Source organism: Rousettus aegyptiacus, unplaced genomic scaffold (genome assembly GCF_014176215.1).
Source record: "Rousettus aegyptiacus isolate mRouAeg1 unplaced genomic scaffold, mRouAeg1.p scaffold_m13_p_7, whole genome shotgun sequence".
Lineage (NCBI taxonomy): Eukaryota > Metazoa > Chordata > Mammalia > Chiroptera > Pteropodidae > Rousettus > Rousettus aegyptiacus.
In genome coordinates, this window is record NW_023416310.1 from 85,567,352 (window position 1) to 85,588,683 (window position 21,332).

At 42.3% G+C, this 21,332-nt stretch overlaps 1 protein-coding gene across 4 annotated transcripts in view; it reads right to left on the bottom strand.

Annotated features, from left to right (window-relative positions):
- SGCD (sarcoglycan delta) overlaps positions 1–21,332 on the bottom strand; it is an 811,202-nt gene that overhangs the window by 106,306 nt on the left and 683,564 nt on the right. The window lies entirely within an intron of this gene.

Sequence of the window (21,332 nt, forward strand, 5' to 3'; positions counted from 1 at the left end):
CAGAACATCCAATTTCCCAGAAACTGTTTGCTCCAAGAGCATGTGACCTAAGCTGGGCCAATCAGTTCTTCTAAAGGACTGCTGTGGCTATCTGAACAAGGGTGTTCCTGTCTCTCTCCTCCTGAGATCATGTCCAGTAAAGAGCTGCCTGAAGGAGGAGAGATGTCTAAAGAACCAGAGTTTGTCATATTTGGAATTTTCAATTATATGAGTGAGCAAGTTTCCATCTTTCTTCTTTTAAAAAAATATTTTTCTTAAGCCTGATTAATTTTGCTTTCTGTCACTTACTATTGGAAGCACTCAAATAATGTGTTATTTTCTTCATGGGCTGGAGGAATCTATGTCATGGCTGTCGGTCCCTGACACTGCGCATCACTAAAGCAAGGAGAACTGTTCTCTGGAGCCCACACACAAGTCTGACTTTTGAGAAAGATCATTATTTCTGTGTGACTCCACTTAAAACACCTGCTCAACACGAAATGGAAATCCACAGGCTAACAGAAGCCGGGCCAATTTTCACCACCAGACAAGAGCTGTGAAAGTGAATATGCTCAAAAGTGTCCTTCCATTCCGAAGATGTGTAAGACACCTTTGAGGGCATTTAGCATCTCACTCTTCCTCTCTGTTTAACAAGCCAGGGCCAAGCACACTTTCTGAGCTTTTTATAGCTTTTTTCTCTATTCCTATATCCAGTGCCAATGTGACACGGTAAGAAAAAAAACGTCTATGGGGTCTGAATTATTTAGTGCCGAAGAGTCTGTTCTTAGACACTAAACTGATTACCTTTTAAAGGAGAAAAAAAAAAAGGCAAGTGTCAAAGCCTAAATCTGCCAAGCTTTATATATCAATTTGGGTATTTGCTAAGTGTATCGTGTGTTGCTTTGTCAATTCAAGTGACAGTTAATCAATACTAATTTGATGCCAGTTGATTCTTCCCTTTCCCTAAACAGGATTAAGGTATACTACCTATGAATATATTCTTTCCCAGGCTGTAAATCCATATGCTTTAATATAAATGCATTAGTATATCTTTTTAAATGGAATACACTGTACATACAAGAAAATAAAGATGAATAATCAACTGGTCCTGAAAAATTCCTCTCTAATCCATTATGAAATGTTTCAGCTTTCAAGGCAAAAGTAAGTAGATCAAGTATTTCCCATTATTTAAAATGTGATCTATACCCAGTCTCTGGGGGAACCTATTAACACACAGAATACCCTATGAACATATTGCTTTTTCTAGGCTGTGGCAGGTGAATATTTCACTTATATTTTCCATTTGTTAGTTTGTTTAAATCTTTATTTCTCCCTTCAGTCAATATTTATTTAATGCCTGCTGTGGATTAGGCAATATCCTAGGTACCAGAGATATAATAGTGAACATTAGTATATCTACAGACCCCACAATCTGCCCTAATATTTTCCAATTTGTGAACAGCCAACTAGGCCAATACACACCTAGAGTCAACACACACCTGTGCTGGACCATCTCAGCCTGTTCATACACACCAGGGCTGGGTTGAAGCAATAATGACTTAATCTTTGACTGTTATTTTCTAGTTTATAGGAATTTTCATACATTTAGAGCAAATTTTTAATTCTCATAAACATTTATATGAAGGGAACAAGGGAGATAAGCTAAGTGACTCATTTATGGTTGAGCATCTAACCAGGCCAGGACTATGCCACACTACTATACCTGATGGGCTATGACTGAATAGTTACAAAGCTTCAAGGAGAGAACACAGGTAAAGCACCCAGAATAGTCTGGGAAACAGTTAAGAGTATAATGAATGTTAACTGTGATAATGATAGTGTTATTTAGAAACATGTAATCTACTGCCGATCTTTCTGTCCATCTGTGCATTGGTCCATCCACTGGTCCATCTATTTCCCATCTATCCATCACTTCTCATTCGGTGGGCGCTCCAAAAGATGCTAATGATTCAGTACTGAACAAGCCCATGCGTTCACACTTCTCACCCTCTAGGGAAAGATGCTCACTCAGACTTTGGAATTTGTATTTGGTATTAGGTTTCAGACTGAATGATGGAAAAGTAACAGAACCATTGCCTGGACCAGGGACTGGCAACCTACAATCCAGGTGCAAATCTACTCTACCGCCACTGTTTGGAACAAAGTTTCACTTGAACGCAGCCATACAGACAGGATTACACACTGTCTGTGGCTGCTTTCCCACTGCCACGGCAGAGCTGCATAGCTGTGAGGTCCTGTGGTTCATGAACCTAAAATACTACTTGGCCCTTTAATAGAAAAATGGCCCTCGCTTAGATTATTATATCTTTGTGATCTCTTAGCTGTTCTACTTTATCATCCCTTGGAACTTATGAAATAAAAGGTGATGGTTTGCCTGTATGAGATCCTTAGTTCATCTATATTTGATGATAGGCCCTAAATGCAGAAAAGCACTTTATGATTTTGACATTACTGATTTTTCTCAGAGGAATTCTTTCTAGTGCTTTCTATGAGTGACTTGGATAACCTTGTGAAAATATTCTTCCAAAGCGTGAATTCACTGCTATGCGGTCCTACTGTTTTCTTCCTATTTATTATCTCATTATGCCACCAACATTTTTAGGAATCCTTGATTCCCTTATGATTTCATGCTTGATCCAATTTTTTCCCATTATGTGTGACTCACTGGGCAGAGAATACCATTCTTCTGTTTCTTTGCTAGAATTCTTTATTAGTATTACTTTGTCTTTTATTGCTTAAGTTTGTGCTTAAGGTTGAGATGTTATTGGGCAGTTAGAATTTTTCCTTTTAAAATATTATTTTGAATGAGTATATTAGATAAAAATTCCTTTAACTGTTGGCTTATAGGAAATATTCAAGATTCTAACAAGAACAATGACTGACTCTAATCTTAACCCAGGAACTTTACCTGTATTATGTTATTCAGTTGCTGTAACAATATAAGTGAGTGATAGACACAATTATTGTCTCTGCTTGCAGATGAGAAAACTGAGGCTTTAAGAGGTAATTTTTACAATGACAAAGCCAGTGGATGCACTGAGAACTTAGTGTGTCTGCGGAGCTGCGGTGAGCATCACGTGGGGCTGTCTCAGTTCCCACGGTGACCATCTGGGAAAGCAGCACTAACACGCCTCTTCCCGCGCTGTGCACAAAAGGCTCAGTGAGGCCGCTGCCTCCTTCTGACCCCATCTCAAGCAAGCGGGGACACCAGGACTCCATAATGAGGTCTGACTGAGGTCTAGAAGGTGTGCTCGGGGGACTCTCACCTGAAGTCTATTCCTGTAGTCCACTTACAAGGGCATCTGTCTCCTTACTGCTTTCTCCCCATCAGGTCAAATATGGCGCCTGCGAGCAGCTTCCTCACTGAGTAAACAACTTTAAAATATTCTGTTTATTTCCTTTCTGTGGTTTGGTGATTAGAATGGTAGAAGGAAAAAACAAAAGCTGTTATAATGATGGCTTCTACTCAAATGTGAATCAGCTTTATGCTCTCAAGGATGCCTGAGTTCAATTATTTCTTTACTATCTCTTATTTTTAAAATGAACCCTAGGTCAAGTTCTGATGAGTACTGGAAGATAAATAGGAACTCCTGTACGTACAGAAATACTAAGTGAGAAGTTACCAATGGGTTACTGAAGTTGGCTGAAGACACCAAGAGATACCCTTTACAACTTAAACCTCCAAAGTATTTCATACCCTGCATTTTGATAACTGAACAAGCCACTTTTGATTCTTGCTACTTCACTTGTGTTGGCAATGGAATACAGTCTTTCCATATTGCAAATTCTGGTTCTATATTTTATCAAAAAGTGACACAGTTTTAATTTATAGTAGTGTGGATACTAGAGCCTGGGTCTTTTAATTCGTTTTGCTTTTTTAAAAGTCTTTTTTATACTATACGTTGTAGCACAGCTATTAATATGTTCAAATGGTGAGGCTTTCTTCTTGGATTTTTCACCAAACTTACTGAGTCTAAGCCTTTTAACTGTTTTAGGCTTCATTTCTGCATCTATAAAATGAGTATAATCTGCTGCCCAATATATGGCTCAGGCTTATCCTATGGACCAAATGAGAGGTGAACAAGCTTTTTAACCTACACAGCAAAATACAAATGCTAGTGACAAATGGTACCACTCAGGAAACATCCTTGAATCAAATAAAGACTGCCTTTTAATCTTTAAAAAAATGCGCCTATTATAAGCAGGTTCCCTTAAAGACAGATTAGTAAACTAAATATGATTAACTTAAGACTAAAGGCAAGACTTCCATCTAGGTCTGTTAAACTATCTCTATATATGTTTTTATGGCACCCCAAAAGGTTCACCTGAAGGTCCAATTTTAGAGACACTGAACACTGACAAATTGATAAGCCCAGTTTCACTTTTCCTGAATCTTCTTACTCGGGCAATGCAAAAACTCCTTCCAGATTCTCAGGACACAGAGGAAGAGCTCAAGGAGGAGGCTCACTAAATAGCTGCAGCAGACATCCCTCCTCATCCATTAGATCAAAGCGCTTTCAGAGACCCAGGGACCCCGCGGAAGTCTTCCTCTCACTGGGTAATCATTAACTTGAGGAATCATTTCAGGATTGGGCCAAATCAGCCTTTGAGGAGGAAAAGGAAATGCCACTGATTTCAGCACAACTTAGAATTTTAAAGAAAGAGATCCAACTATGAGATCGCTCCTGTGTTACCGTAGTTGTCTAAGGAGTGCTTCTAACTCCTCACATAAAACTTAGCATTTGCCATTTTAAATGACTGGGATGGCAGGGGCAGCCTATCCTTTGCCCCAATCAGAGTAGGTTTTTGTGACTGGGGGAACAACACAGGTTCTTAATGGAAAGGGGTGTGGGGCAAGCATCAAAAACAAGTGATGTAACAAACATAAAGGGTACAAAGCGGTGCTGAAGACATGCTAGGTGTTTAACAAATGCCAGTAATGTCATTAATGCCTTTTATGGTCTATTTCAACTATAAGATTATGCAAATAAGAGAATGGATATCCGTCCCACAGGGCATAAGTTTTGCTGTATCAAGGGAGTGAACTTCCTGCTAGGAGTTATCTTGCCCAAGGTGCTACATTCTTTACCGGACAAAGTGAATGAGAGGCGGAGATCCACACCTCTATCTGCAGCACTTCTGTTTGTCCACTCCAAAGAGCCATCTCCTACAGAACTCCTATCTTGAGTTCTTTGCTTCTGCCACTACTTTGGGGCTAAGCCCCAAGCTAGAGAGGCAGCAGGTTCACCCCTTACTAGTGGCTTCTATCAACTATGCACCAACTGTGTGTATGCCCTGACATCAGGCACTATGGGCAGGTGGGTGGTAAGGGGTGGAAGAGGGGTGCGGAATGTAATCTGCAACTTCGAGAAATCAGAAAGGACACACAACTTTCCAAGGGGACGGAGGCAAACAATTAGACGTGTGAGTTTATTTACAGTAAGATTCCACTAGGTGTCCTATATACCTTCTCCCTGGTCCAGGGCTCCTCAAATTCAGTATTCTTAACATCTGGGGCCAGATAATTCTTTGTTATAGGGACTGTCTTGTACACTGTAGGATGTTAAGCAGCATCTCTGCCCTGCAGCCATTAGATGCCATCCCCTTCCTCAAATTGTGACAATCAAGGATATCCCTGGATATTGCCAAGTATACCCTGGGGGCCAAAAATGCCCTTGCTGAGAAGCACTGTCTGGTCTGGGTATGTGGTAACATCCTCCCCCTAGCAGCTCCAGGCTAACTCCATCCTCACAATTTAATGATAGAGCAGCACATGGAACAGGAGGCCCTTGCATCTGCTCCAGAACATTAAACATGAAACGACACACCTCAGGGTTTGGAACCGTCTCCTATTCTCATAATGCTCTTTCTGAATCCTCAGCTTATTATAGAGATTGCATATGATAAGGGCTCACTAAGCACTTACAATAGGACAGGGGACCTCATGGGTAGAATTCAGTGGGTATGTGAACTTTGAAAGGGCAGATTTTACATCATTACTTTTACTAATGTTCGAATGACATCTAGCATGTCCTTGATTAGAATGCAGAAAATGATCTGTACTTATTATCACTCTGGGACTCTGTCACCAATGGAAATCACAGATTATTTCAAATCAGAGAAGAGTGGTTCCACACATCTCAAAATATCATTTACACTCAACTACGACTAGATCTTTTCAGATGCTTGTAAGAAAGACATACATTATTATAACATAAAATTGTTTTTTTATATGTTGATAACTCTATGTCATTGGGATTTTTTGGGAGCCTTGGGCATTTTGTATAATAGGTTAAAATATAATTCCAAGAAAGGATCCATAGTCTTCAACAGCCTGACAAAGGGGTCCATGAAGAACAAAGGAAAGCCCCTCAGAATGACCACCTGACATAAGCATCAGGCGAGGGTTCAGAGACCACAGTTGATCCCTTAGAACTTTCTGCGTCATCCCCAGTGGCGCTTGGTTCGGGGGGTGGGGGTGGGGAGGACCATACTCACAGCAGGAACCACTGTTAGAGAGGTGGGGTGACTTACCTCACATGAGTCAGGGTAGGATGTGAGGGCAGAAACACACACTAGCTGTGCAACAGTGGGCGAGCTTCAGTCTCCACAGGCTTCAAATCTCTAAGATAGAGATTTGGTGATTTTATTTTAACTTCTATCCTGAGTACCTTTAAGGATGGTTTTGAGAATCAAATACTATGACAGCATAAAAAAAAAAAAAGTTCAAGTATTCCGATCTGACTAAATGCGACAGAAGGAGACTGACTATACCTTCGGTTCTCTAGGATTTCATTAGCTCCTGTGCGTTAATTAGCCCACTTGTGATCGGTAGTAGCACAGACATTCCTGTAAACTGGCTTCTCACTTGTGTAATTATTCCTTCTTAGAATCATAAAAGGAAAGAAGAAAAGGAGAACATGAAGCAAGAAGATGGGAAGATAAACGGGGAAGGGATCATTTTAACAACCAGCCAATTTGGCTCCGACCCCGTAATTCATTTTTTACCCCTCAACTGTTCAGGTGACAGGAGTAAAGTTTTAAAGTAAAGTTCAGTTACCAGACTGTAGCACTAGAGTAAGAGTGGTCTTTGATGTTATCTCCTTCTGAGGGGATCAGCGTACCCCGCTTCCCCTAACTGCCCCCAGTGAAATCCTTCAAGGGCTCACTCTAACCTCCCCTGGGCATTTCTCTGGCCCCAATGCTCGGGGTCTCTTTCAGGGTGCACAGCCTTGCACGTGAGTTTCTCTGGTACATTTCTCACATCTTACACTCCAGCTCAAGTTTCCAAAGGCAGGTAGAAACCATGCCACATAAATCCAAGGTCCCTGGCACCTTTCTTTGCTTCACCAGAGATCTTTGATTAGAGTTTGCTAAGGAGAGACATATTTTCAGAGTTCTGGGAGAGAGAACTAGGCCAGAGGAATTCGCGGAGGCTCTAGGGCGAGCACACTCTCATTAAACATGCAGCTGAGCACTAGAGCCCGAGCATTCCGCAGTAACCGGCCAGCTAGACAGATAAGAAGTAAAGAAAGTATTTTCTTTGGAAACTGAGATGCATTTAACAGCCAAAGAAGAAAAGCACATGACCTTTCCCCATAGCTCACTGGCACTCTGCATAATGATTTCATATCAGTTCTCTCCTTTGTTTGGCTAAATGCAATCTCTTCCCCCAGCCTATGACACGAGTGCTTTACATGTGCTTTGATCTCTGATCAGATCCCAACAAGCAACTCAGTGAGAAGAACAATTTTTTTTCAGGACTCATCCACCATGCTTGTGCCCTTCCAATTGGGATACTCCTGCCCTTTCTCAGATACTCAGCCTGTCTTCTCTAGGCTAAGAGAGAAAGAGCAATGCTCGTGTCTGTGAGGACAGAGAGCCTTGTACGGCAGGCTGCATCACTTTCTTTTTGGAATGTCTTTGAATTCAACCACCGAGCATAGACCTCATGGGTGCATTTGGTCCTGTGATTCTTGGATTTGTCCAATTTCCTCACTGATCCTCCTCCGACCTTCCTGTAAATCAGGAGTCCCCAACCCCTGGGCCATGGACCAGTACTGGTCTGTGGCCTCTTAGGTACTGGGCTGCAAAGCAGGAGGTGAGCAGTAGGCCAGTGAGTGAAGCTTCAATTGTATTTGCAGCCGCTCCCCAGCGCCAGCATCACCGCCCCAGCTCCGCCTCAGATCATCAGGCATTAGATTCTCATAGGAGCACCAGTTCCCAGTGTCAAAAAGGTTGGGGACTGCTGCTGTAAATCACGGATCAGATCGTGTCACTCCCTAGATTAAAGCCCTTCAATATTTCTCCATTACCCTAAGTCTGAACACCTTAATATGATAACACAGTTCTCACTATAGTATTTTTATAATAGATTCATATATATATGTATCTCTGTAATAACCCATGTGTAAATATGTAAAATCTATATATTTATATAACATAATATATATTGTATAACATACACATATATATGATGTTTGTAACACATATAGCATACATATATGAGACATAATATAGAAATACACATGTATATTAGCTATGTGTATGTGATGAAAGCATAGGCTCTTTATACTAAAATAATTTCAAACTTTAAATGGGCAAATCACATATGAATTAAATCTCAACAAAGACATTATAAGAAATAAAATATAGGCTCTAGAGTCTAATTATCTGGGTTTCTGTCTCACTTCTGCCATTTAACTCACGACATAACCTTGGGAAACTTACTCCTCTATTTGTCAGTTTACTCATATGTAAAATGAGCACAATAATAAATGATAAATAATCGTGGAGAGCTGTTGTAAGAATTTAGATAACACATGTAAAGAGATTGGACAGCACCTCGTATAGAGTAATTAATAAATATTAACCATTATAATTATGACCTGTCTCTTTTCATGTCTGAGCACTCAAGCTCCTTGACCTCCACCCTCTGGCTGTGTTGGACTTCTAAAACGTTTTAAGAAAGATCATGCTTCCCCAGGATCTGGTACATGCTGCTCCACACTCAGCCCCTCCCACTCTCTTTCCTTGACTACTTCCTACTTATTCTTCCAAGACTCAACTTAATCATCATTTCCTTGGGGAAGACTTTCCTTACTTGCAAAATTAGGTTAAAAACTCTAATTTCGTGTTTCCATGACATCTTGTATTTCCCCCACAGTAAGAAACGTTTTTTTGTTTGTTTGTTTGTTTGTTTTGTTTTTGTTTTGTTTTGTTTTTTCATGTAAATGTTTAAAACATCTGTTTTTGCTAGGCTGTGGATTCTGGAAAGTCAAGGTCCCCAGGTCAGCACAGCAGTTGGCCAGAGTAAATGCTCGATTAATATTTGTTGAATGCAGAGTTTCTTTTTAAGTGAGAGCTGCCTACACCAGTGCTTAAATAATGCCAAGAACCTTCCTGCTGATGTCACTTCCTTTCTTTTTGTCCTATGAAAGTTCTTGCATCATAAATAATTTCTACACTTGATTTTTCTCTGGCTTACAGCATCAAAATCCTATTGACTGTTCCCATGAACATCTCAGCCTCATCTTGCCCTGGACACTGCCAACAGGGAGAAGTCTTTGGGAGGCCCTACCAGAACCCTGAGGCAGCTCCTTATCTCAGGCTTTTGGAGAAGTAAGTTAACTCTGTGTTGATAATGACAATCTCTTCCCAAAAGATAAATCCAAATGTGCTTATTTGATGGGAAAAACCAAAAACCAAAAATTGAAAACAAACCAATGGCCACTCCTCCCACTTCCTGGTTCCGCTGAGCCTGCTGTCTCGGAAGCTGCTGCCCACACCCTTCATCTTCTAAGTCAACTTTTGCCCCACCCCTTACACGTCCCTCAATTTCTCTGCCAAGAAGTTTCTCCGGGGCCACCTCTGTAGGCTGGGTCTCCTGTCCCCGTCTCTAGCACTTATTGCCAGATCCTTTGAGCACACACTTCAGCCAAGTACCATCTTATATTTTCTGTTGAACTTTTAAAGAAGCACTTTCACTGCTATTTAATATTTCACCGGGCAGGTGTTTAACACCCCTTTCAGATTATTACCTATTTGAAATCGAGGAACTTTGATGCTGTGTCCTTACATCTGGGCACTGAGATTCGATTTGTGATTGTCGCACAAATGGCACTCACCGGCAATTTGTAGAAAGGATAATGGTATAGGCATCGGTACCTTGCACCCTCCTTATGTGCTTAGCTCTGTGCCAAGGACTGGACATGCATTATGCAGGCACTAGTCTTACCGTCCTTTGCAGATCAGCAGGCTGAGGCTTTCTGTGATTTACTAGCTTTGCCCAAGGTTGTGCTGCTAGAGCCACGAGAGGAATTCGAGCAGCCTGTCTCCAAACACCGTGCACATTTAACCATTCTGCTCTCTTACACAACGACTGTCCCAGAGGAGAGACACTTAGGCACCTGCTTCTGTCCTATGCCCTGAGAGATTTTCTCCTCTCCCCCCCCCCCTTATTTCCTTTGTTTGGATTCACCAGCACCAACTCATCCACTATTTCTAGGGGAGATAGGGTACAAAAGAGTTACGATTAGAAGGTTGTACGAAGCGTAGAGCAAGGGGAGAGTTAAGCATAAAGAGCCGAAAAAGTATTTTTAGTGCTCTTTTCTCCCACTCAAATAAGCAGAATTAAATTCGAGTTCCTCCAATAAAGAAAAATAAAGTTAATTTCCTTCCCTAGTCGGCATACTGTGAGTTTCTTATTCACATTGTCATCTCATTAAATTCCTAGTGTCACTGTGAAATACCAACATTCTCCTTGGCCTCTGCTGGGTAGAGAGAAAAACAAAATTCAACTCAGGTGACTTTTTGGTTGCATAAAAATATTTTGTAAAAGTGAATTAGCGAGAAAGGAGACAGTATAGCTAGACTGCATGGAAAGCCTCTTGACATAGAAGGTGTCCTGGCAGAAGTTTATCCCCGTGTTTGAAAATACTCTGTTCTTGGAATTAACTGGTGAGAAGAAAACTTTGATGATGAAAACAAACCGACAGATGCCTGAAAGCGCATTAGCTGTAGCTTGATAGAGAAATTAAAGTCCTGTCTGTTTCACAAACAAAAAAACAGAAACATCCCTTCCTCGGTAAGTGGTGGAATTGGTTCTTTGCAAAGCAGCCAAATCGTGAACCTCATCAACTCTTTAATCAAACTAGAAAGCTGGAAAATGTCCTCAAATGCCTTTCCTCCTCCTCCCACCCTTCACATGCAATGGAGGGAGACAACGGCTGAGCAGTGGGAGGTCTGCGAAGGTAAAGCTGCATGGACAGCTGGGGACGTTCACAAGGAAGGATGACTCCATCACGCGGATATTAAATCGCAACTCCCTCTTGCCGAAGGGGAAGTGAGTGTGTGTGTGTGTGTGGGGGGGGAGGGCGGGGTCGGCGGCAAGTGCCTTTTCCTCCTGCACCAGGAATCAACCCCAAAGCTTCGGGACGCAAGCTGAACCCGTGCAGCTTATGATGCTAGTGCACATGGGTGAAGGACCACACGAAGCCAGGCAGCGGAATCGCCTTGCCTTCTGGACTGGCTCTCTTTTATTTTCTGGAGAGTTATGAGAGTTGTACTCCCAGCAGCACTTCAGATAAAACCCCATTATTATTTCTCGCAACTCCCTCTTGCCGAAGGGGAAGTGAGTGTGTGTGTGTGTGTGGGGGGGGAGGGCGGGGTCGGCGGCAAGTGCCTTTTCCTCCTGCACCAGGAATCAACCCCAAAGCTTCGGGACGCAAGCTGAACCCGTGCAACTTATGATGCTAGTGCACATGGGTGAAGGACCACACGAAGCCAGGCAGCGGAATCGCCTTGCCTTCTGGACTGGCTCTCTTTTATTTTCTGGAGAGTTATGAGAGTTGTACTCCCAGCAGCACTTCAGATAAAACCCCATTATTATTTCTCTTCTGTGGAATTGTGCTTTTTCTCATTAAGCATCTCTGGTTTATTAAGGTTGGGGTTGTTCATCTGAGACTCTTTTATATTTGGCTTTCTCGCTACATTATTTATGGGAAATGTATCTTTATGATCTAATGCATTATTCCTGTAAATAATAAACCGACTTTGGAATGAGGTGCCAGGAAAGAACTCTACAACCAGCAATTCTTTTTAAACGGTCGAATCCCCTGCAGATTTCCTCTGCCAGAGGTAACAGAGAGTGGGAGGGCCTGGCAAGTTCCAGGCTCCTCTGATTTGTTACCCAAATGTTTCTATTAGATTGGTAGGCTCTCAACTCCCCAAGATCAATGTCTGAATTATTGTTTTCGCCACCATGTAAGAAGGACTGTGTTCCACCTTTTACCCTCCCCCTGCGGCCTCTCTCATTCTTCCTTCCACTCAGTGATGAGCTACGTCAGAGTGGAAAAGGAAGAAGAGAAAAAGGTGGGTGCTGCGAAGAGGGGGAGGGGGAGGGGTTATTTAGACCCTAAACACACTCCCTAAGTGATGTCGCAGTGGCCGATATCATGTGGCTGCTAAGTGTGGCAGAACCCGGTGTGTCATGTTCTAAAGCCTTTGAGTTTCTTCTCATAGTGGAAGGTAGAGTGGATGAGGTAAAGCAGAATGGGATGAGGCCCTCGACTTGAGGGTGCTCTGGGAGGGCAGTCGCGGCCGTGGTCAAGCAGCCCTGGAGCCTCCCTCAGAGGAAGAAATGGGCTGAGGGCTGTCTGGTAATTCTCCTCGGGATGAACAACTCTAACTTCTTGCTCCAGGACTACTCCTAGGACATCTCCTCTCTGGAGTCCCTCGATGCAGGCTATGGGAATGACTCTCTAACCCCTCTGCTTGGCTGGGCATCTACAGTTGGCATTTCCCACTGAACACTCAGCCTCTCTCCTACAGAAGTCCGTGGGCAGTAAGACCCGTGCATCTAAAGCTGCCGTATGTCTTTGCCTTCAGTCCCAAACCTGCCGCTGCTCCTGTAGACTTGTTATTGCCATTGCAATTGTCTAACAAGGGACCCAGCACCAGCAGCATCTCACTTCCTTCTCGCTTGGCCCTCCACTTCCAGTCAGTTGACAAGTTCCCTCAGTTCTGCAACAAGACGATCTTTCCCGCTTGTTCTTTTTCTCTTTCTGTCCTAGCTGAGGTCCTGCTGAGTCCTCAATGGAATTATCATCGTGTTCTCTAAGTCAGGTGCAAGTTCTCCTTCCATCGTTTTCCCTATACTATCAGATGGGTTATAAAACACTCCAGTATTCAGAATCTTTCTATCCTTTCACACAGTGAATATTACTGAGCACTTAGTACACACTGGGCACCATTCTACATGCTGAAAAACAAAAGTTCCTGCTGTCGTGAGGCTTACATTCCAATGAGGTGGAGAGATGAATATATATATATCTACACACACACAAACACACACACACACACACACACACACAGTCACGTTGTGATAACTGCTCTGAAGAGGAAGAAAGCAGAGTAAAGGTACAGAACAGGAATCGACAAACTTTTTCTGCCGAATGCCAAATAGTAGATATTTTAGGCTTTGACTCAGCTACTCAGAGGTGCTGTTGTGGAGAGAGAGCACCCAGAGGTGACACAAGCGAGCACAGGTGTGCACCAACAAACAGTACTCGCAAAACAGGGTGGCGGTCCCCGGCCGGATTCTGCCCACGGGCCACTCTTAGCCGGTCCTGGGATAGGTACTGACGGTGGGGGCGCGCTGTTTGTTTTTATTCTATTTTTATTTCTGGGGGAATTTTTATGAGTTTGAGTCAAATTGACAACATGTGCCGGGGAGCAGGAGATCCCACGCTCCAGAGCATGGTACCTGTATAAGGTGGTTAAGGAAGACCTCTTCGATGGAGTGACGTTTGTGCCACAAAGGAAGAGAGCTTTTCCAGACAGCCTGGAAAAGAGGGCTCCACGCAGGGGGAAGAGCAAGTGCAGATACTGGGAGGTGAAAACAGGCTTGGTGACGAGGGAAGGGGGCAGCGCAACTGGAGCTGAGCGAGCAAGAGGGCGCGGACTTACGAAGCAGCGGTCAGGATTTTCTGTGATCATGCCCTGGATTAGCACGATGCATATCTGCTGTTTAATTTTGCTCACCACCCACTTCCTGCCCTGCTAACAACACTCCAGTTTTCCTTTGGATGACCTTCCTCCGTCTCACTGTCAGCCATTTCCAAGGTTAGCTCGGAATGAGTGTGTTACGTGCCACTGAGTCGGCTCTGACTCCCGACGACCCTCCGAGTGAGTGATGTCTCAGCGTCCTGTCCTCAACAGCCCTGCTCGGCTCCTGCAGACTCACGCCTGTGGCTTCTTTTATGGAGTCAGGCCACCTCCTATTTGACCTTCTTCCTTTCCCACCGCCTTCTATTTTCTCCGACATTATTGTCTTTTCCAAAGAACCCTGCTTTCTCATGATGGGCCCAAAGTAGGAGAGCTTTAGTTTTGTCATTTTTGCCTCCCGTGATGTTTCAGGCTCTAACGTGGGGATGTGACCCCAGCCTTGCTAACCAGCATGCCCCATCATCCTGGTCTCAATAGTTCATTCAGGGATGGGCATAAGGCCCAAGTCGGGTCAGTCGGAGTAAAACCCAGGACTTCGTTGGAGTTACATTAGGAAGCAAAGCACTCTTTCTGTTCACCAGGAGAACTGAAGACAAAATACGAGATTAGAAAACAGAGCTGAGAGACAGTATGAGAAAGAAAGAGACTGAGTCTTGTTCACATCACTGAACAACTGAATCTAGCTTGAAGCTAGCTACCACTGAACTTCTCTATCTCCCTATCTGTGGCTGGATTTATATTATTTAAAACGACTGAGTCCAGACTGATAAAGATGTGCTGTTCCATTCACCGAGGGAGCCCTCTCCCTAGAACTTTTCCCCTTCATCCATTCTCAGACCTAGTTCACATGCTTCTTTCATTTAAGGAGCTTTCTAACCTCTCTCTTGGACACCAGCCTACCACAGCTGGATTCTATAATTTTAGAGTCACTTTGTTTCATTCCAACTGAACAGCATGTGTTTTTTTTTTTTTTTTTTGCTTTGGCTATTACACATCTGTATGTGAATCTTATCTCCCTGATTACACAGACAGCTCCCTGAGAGAGAACGGGAACAATGAATGACTTTCATCTCTGAATATCCATGATGCTAATAGTGAAGATTTGAAGATATCGTGTGTATATGTGTGTGTGTGTGTGTGTGTGTATGTGTGTGTGTATGAATGATACAGACCCATATTTAATGAATGAACACTATTCAGAACATCTTACTCCTTTCATAGTAATTGTTAATAGCCAGGTTGCAATAGATTGTTTCATCAAAAATGAATTCCAAAGGCTAAATGTATCATCTGATGTCTTTCTAAAAACAAACACACATAAGACCACATTTAAATTTCTATAAATCTTATGCTAATTTAAATGGCTTTAGACTTAATTAAAAATGTTTTTCAATGGATAATAACATAACTTGAATAATTAGTATCGAGTGGCATCTAGAGGACATATTTAAGAAAACTAATCTAGAGTATAAATAGACCTAATTAACAATTAGAATGAGACCTTATAATCATTCTTTGTTTATAAATACTATAATGTCCAATTCATTGTTCAGTGATGTCAGTCATTAATGAAAATCTAAAGTATGGCTTCCCTGATATCTCTAAGAAGCTGCCTCTCGGACGTGCTGGCTTTTATGTTGCCTATTTCCTTGCTGCTTTTTGAAGCTTGTCCCTGTACAATATTTAGTGACTTTGTTCTATAATCCAAGCTAAATTATATCACAACTCATCATGCACACTAATTTTACATCTTTTTGGTAAATAAATGGATGGGCCTGACTACAAACCTAAATTTTCTGGGTCAGACCTAGATAGATACCTTTACAATATGAAAAATCCATAATTGGTAAAAACGTGCCTGCCCATATGAAGAGAGACAGGGTCTGGTACTCAGATGAAAGCGAGGCCGGGAAGATGAGGGGAATGGTGGCCCATGTGGAGAATCAGGGCAGTGGGTTCTGCAGAGGTGGGGGGCTTGGTAAGGAGACGTAAGTTCAGCCGTAGGTGATAAAGAGCCAGTGATGGAAAGACAGCCATGCAGAAAAGGCCAGGCCATTGGGAACTTGGCACTAGAATTAAGAAGACAGCTCAAGGCAAATACGGATTCGCAGGGTGGGGCGGGGGGAGGGAGTCACCTGAAAAGAGCAGATGTTGAAACTGGGATTTCCCGTAGAAATCCCCAGTTTCAACATTGTGTGAAAAGAGAAAAACAAGGACCGAAACTTGAAGGAGTTAACATGTGATGCCAAGTGCAAATCCGTGTCATTTAGCAGGGGAATGAAGAGTTAGTGAAGGAAGCAGAGAAATGGTCAGATGTGGGAAAATTGTGGAAATACTGGAGTATCCAGAAGGAGAAAAGGAGAGGGACAGTTGGCAAACTCTTGCCCAGTTCTTTCTCATTGTGCTGCTTACGTGCTATGGAGTTTGGGGAAGTTGCTGATTGCATCTTTACTCTGTGCCTCAGTTTACTCCTCTGTAAATCGATGTGATAAGCCAGTGCCCTCTTTATATGGTTTTTGTAAGGATCAAATGTATTTTCATGGTAAGTGGTTAGTCTGGCATCTTGCACAGAGCCAATTCCAAACTAACTTGCGTTAGCTATTTTATATTGTAGGTTTTCTGGAACAAAGTTATAAAAGCTGAGCCTGAAAGCTACCAGCAAAGTTGTGACTATCCTACGTCAGTGGTTCATCAAGTTTAGCATGCATCAGAATCACCGGTTAGTCTGGTGCAAACACTGTGCACTGAGCCGTCTCCCCAAATTTCTCATTCAGTAGGTCTGGGGTGGGGCTTGAGAGTCTGCACGACTCACAGGAAAACCATAACTGTTGCTCCTACCCAAGAACCACACTTTGAGAACCTGCAATTTCGGGAAGTCAACCCAGGTCTTTAATCCCTCTATTACCTTGGTCCAGCCTGAGGATACAATAGTAAGACCAGCCTACAGGCGTCCGGGTGAAATGGGCAGTGTGGTGCTTCACGGCCTGAAAAGGCGTTTTCTAATTCTGGCCCTAGTTACGTCCAGGAAATCCACTTGTCCAACCTTACCTGATATACGAATATTCCTACAAATCCTAAACCAACTTCTCTGAGTGTTTTCCTTTGTGAACACAAAGGGCTGTGTAAAATTTCAGGACTCGATGAATTTCCTGAAGTCCAAGTGCACCAAAAGAAACCAGCAACGCAACGAAGCTGGCGCGTACTGAGTGCTTACTGTGTACCACGCGCTGTGCCACTCGCTCTACACACAACGCACCATCCGGTTCTGCCAACGGCTACTGCTGCTCTGAGAAACAGGCACTACATCGCAGAGCCTAGAAAGGTGATGTCCCACATCCAGGGGCACCAGCTGACCAATGACAGAAACCAAGATTACACCTGTGCTCTCAACCATTCAACTGCTTGGCTCTGGTCTGCCGTCTTTGCCTCAGGGAAGTTGCACAAACGGGAGATCGGCAACTAGAGTCTGCCTACATCGATTCTCCTACCTCTTTCCAAGATAAAAGTTTCCAGATAATGAACCGTTCTTTAGGACGCATGGCTACTAGTCCTTTTGCCACACTATTCAAAGACCATACTATTCAAGGTGTGTGCTCAGGGCAGACACTGTCCTAAAGGTGGGTGTGGTTATCCTGAGAATTTAAATAATTACTCTCAGCCCAGGCAGGAGTTAAACTACTGCATCCATGAGGCATTACATATTTGGGGTTCTTCCTTCTGAGATTCAACTGCTTATTCCTACTCAACTATCAACTAAAATAATGGATTTATTTGTATATATTTCTTATATAACCATTCCTTCTTACTTCCATTCTTTATTTTGTTCCTCTATGTTTTATACATATGGAAACTAAAGCATAGAGAGATAAACAGACTTGGACAGGGTAACTCAGATCCTAAATCATCGATCAAGTACTCAAACCCAGGTATGTTAGACTCCACCGTGAAATATGCATCCTGATCCAAAACTCCCGAGAGCTTGTGCAGTCTGACAACTTAAAAAGATGAACTTCTTATTAAGCTGAAAATGAAATTGCCTAAATTTCTCGTTCCGGGCCATATGGCTGAATCCCAGCTGACAGGAAGCTCACGTCTGCAACTCACAAGGCTCATTTCACTGAGTAAGCTGATGTGAGATTTGTGGGGTGGTCATTTCCTAATCTTCTCAGCACTAGCAGCAACAGTGGTCTTTATTATGATGCTTTCTTTCTGCATTTTTACATAGAGAACAAATGCTCCTAATGATGGAGAGAGACAGATTTTATCCTAAATGGTTCTCTAAGTGACACATCACAAGCATAAGCAACAACAACAAAAATATCCACCTGCCTTGAAGTGACCAAGAACTACAATAATCCTTCAGCCTTTAGTCTACATAGCGTTGGGTGGGGGAGGTTTTTAACTGATAGCACCACAGCATTTGTAAACTAAGATTCAACTGAAGTGTTTGGACATCTAAAATTACCCTGTATCTTGGCAAAGTCAGATTTTAAAGCAGTGAGTTTATTCATGAAGCTCTAAGAAACTAATGGGAAGTGCCAAGCACCATTTGTACAAATACCATTTGTATAAAAGGATCTTGGCATGAGATACCACCATTTTTTCCCCTGGGCAATTATTTTAGAGCTGATATAGCGAAGTACTCTTAAACAAGAGAATAGCCTGAAGAGTGTGAGTGTGAGTGTGAGTGTGTGTGTGTGTGTGTGTGTGTGTGTGTGTGTGTTTATAAAACCCTCAAACCTAGCGCTAACATGGAAGGTGCCATTTCTACAAATAATAGGTAAAAAAAAAATAATTGTGAGAGTTGGAAAAGGGTCTTAGAACAATATACATTCACATAGAGTTAAGTGCATTGAGGCTGGAGTCCATGGGCAAGGATTTAAACATTGGTTCTACCACTTACTAGAGCTTGATTTTGGGCAAGTTTCTTTACTTCTCCAAGCCTTAGTTTACTCAACTGAAAATGGGACAAATTTGAGGAGGCAGCAAAGTATAATGCTTTAAAGTAAAGTAGTCTGCAGTCAAAATACCTAGCTGGGAATTCTAGCTCTCACCTTTTGCTATGGCTCCGGTTTGTCATCTGTAAAATGGGGATGATAAAACTGGCACTCACCTTACAAAGTATTGGGGATGTGTAAATGCGATAATACCTATAAAGCATGGCACCTAGATCATGGCGAGTGGTCAGTAGACTTTATTTTTTTAAAGACTCTCTTAAAGGGTTTTAAAAATAAGCACTAAGAGGTCTCCAAGGAACATAGAGGGGGAAAAGAAAGGATGGATCTGTACAGCTATAACTCCAACCTCTAGTCTTTGTCCCTCCACAGCCCCACTCGCAACTCAGAGCAGTTCTGGTCTTTAATGTGTTTTATTTATTGGGATTCATTATAAAATTTGTATTTTTAAAAGCACATTTTTTTTCTGAATTCAGAAGATCTGTTTGAAAACTTCTGCTCTAGACAGTTCCTGTGTTATAGACAGGAAAAAGCAAGGCCCTGATAGACAAAGGGTGTGTATTGTTCTAGCTCGTGTCACAGGGGAGCACCTGGCCAGGGGTTAGATGCCCCTGGCTCTCTGCCTCTGCACCCCGCCTTCTCACACGGAGCCGCCTTGGGACGGTCACTTTCATTGTCTGACTCTGCTAAGCCTGATGCTGGTAGGGAAGATGCCAAAGTTTTGAGACTGAAAGAGGGGAGCATGACGGTGCCAGTAACAGTGATAAGGATGGGAAGTCAGCGACGTATACAGGAAGGAGAGCAGAGGGATGAGGGAGAGAAGAAAGAGATATGGAGGGAGAGAGAGAAGTTGATTGCCTAGGGGCGGAGGTGAGGACCAGGAAGAGGACAGCAGTAAAGAAGAAAGAAGGTGCCTAGTGAAACTAATAATACAGAGAATGAACAATAATTCCCAGCTAGCACTTACTGAACACTTACTATTTATTAGTCAGTTTACTAACCACTTTACGTAGATTATTTCATTTTATCCTTCCAAGAAGTTTGGAGAGTAGATATTTCTATTACCCCAATTTATAGATTAAAAAATAACATAGGCACAGAGATGTTAGACAATTTGCTTAAGGGGACATAGGTTATAAAGGATAAAGATGGGGTAAAATCATAATAGGTTATTTTCTTAGCTTTTAATCACTATATTAAATCACTATATTTCAGTGACTATTAGGGAGCATTAGAAGGAAAAGTAGTATTAGTATTATTGACAATAGGAACAGCATGGGCATTAACAGCGGCAGCAGTACCACTGACGGAGTACTATTTTGTACTAGGCATTGTGATAAGTACATAAATATGATCTCATTTAACATGAGGGACAGCTTGAGATGGTAGATGTTCATAGTCCAATTGAGCAGAAAACTGCCTCAGTGATGTTGATAGCTTGTCTCAAGTCACACAGCTAACAGTTGACAAAGCAGGGAATAAGAGCCGGGCCACCTCCAGCACCAGAACTCTTAAACCGCCACGCTGGACCGTTTCGGTGTGCAGCCACTGAACACGTATTTGTTGTGTTCTAAGATTTGATGATTCCAACAGTAAGACCTCAGAAATTCCTGCAAATGTTTTTACGAACGAATTCTTGGGCCCTGCCGCGAGCGTTTCTAATTCAGTAAGTTATGGCTGGATCTATGAATGTAAACTTTCAGTAGTTCCTGAGATAATCCTTTTTTTTTTCTCATAAAACTAAATTTACTCGATAACCTAATAAAAGTTTTGATTGTAAGTATCCAACAGAACAAAAAAGGACAAAACAGATTTGTCGGTTTCTGATGTATCAATACAAAGTACATGATTACATCAGTACATCTTGCAGGCAAGGAGAGGTTAAAGGGAAAAAGAAAATTGTGGTTGAAGTCTATTAATAAATAAATACAGAATTAGAGATGGTCATGTTATAGTGTAATGTACCACCAACACTACAGCCAAATGTAGCAAAAATAAAGGAACCATTTCAAAATAACGTAGGGGGAAGATGATAATGGCCGAGACTCTTGTGACAGACCCCAAAGGCTGTGGGAGAGCCGCCCCCACTCACTCACTGTGTGGCCTGTGCATGTGGTGGTTTGCAGTTTTTTCCAAAAGAAAGAAATATAAAAACTTAAGTTTAGATTAAGAACTATAAAACTCTAAGATGCCCAAAAGTGTGGCTCGCTCTTTACTGTTATTTGTACAATCCAATTTTTTAAATCCAGTTCAAAAAATAAGCACTGAGTCATGTGATTATATAAAGTAGGCAAATGATCCTCCTTCATCATGAAAAACCTGAACTGGCAATATAGTTTCCCTGAACTTTTGGAAAAGAGGCAGTGAGAG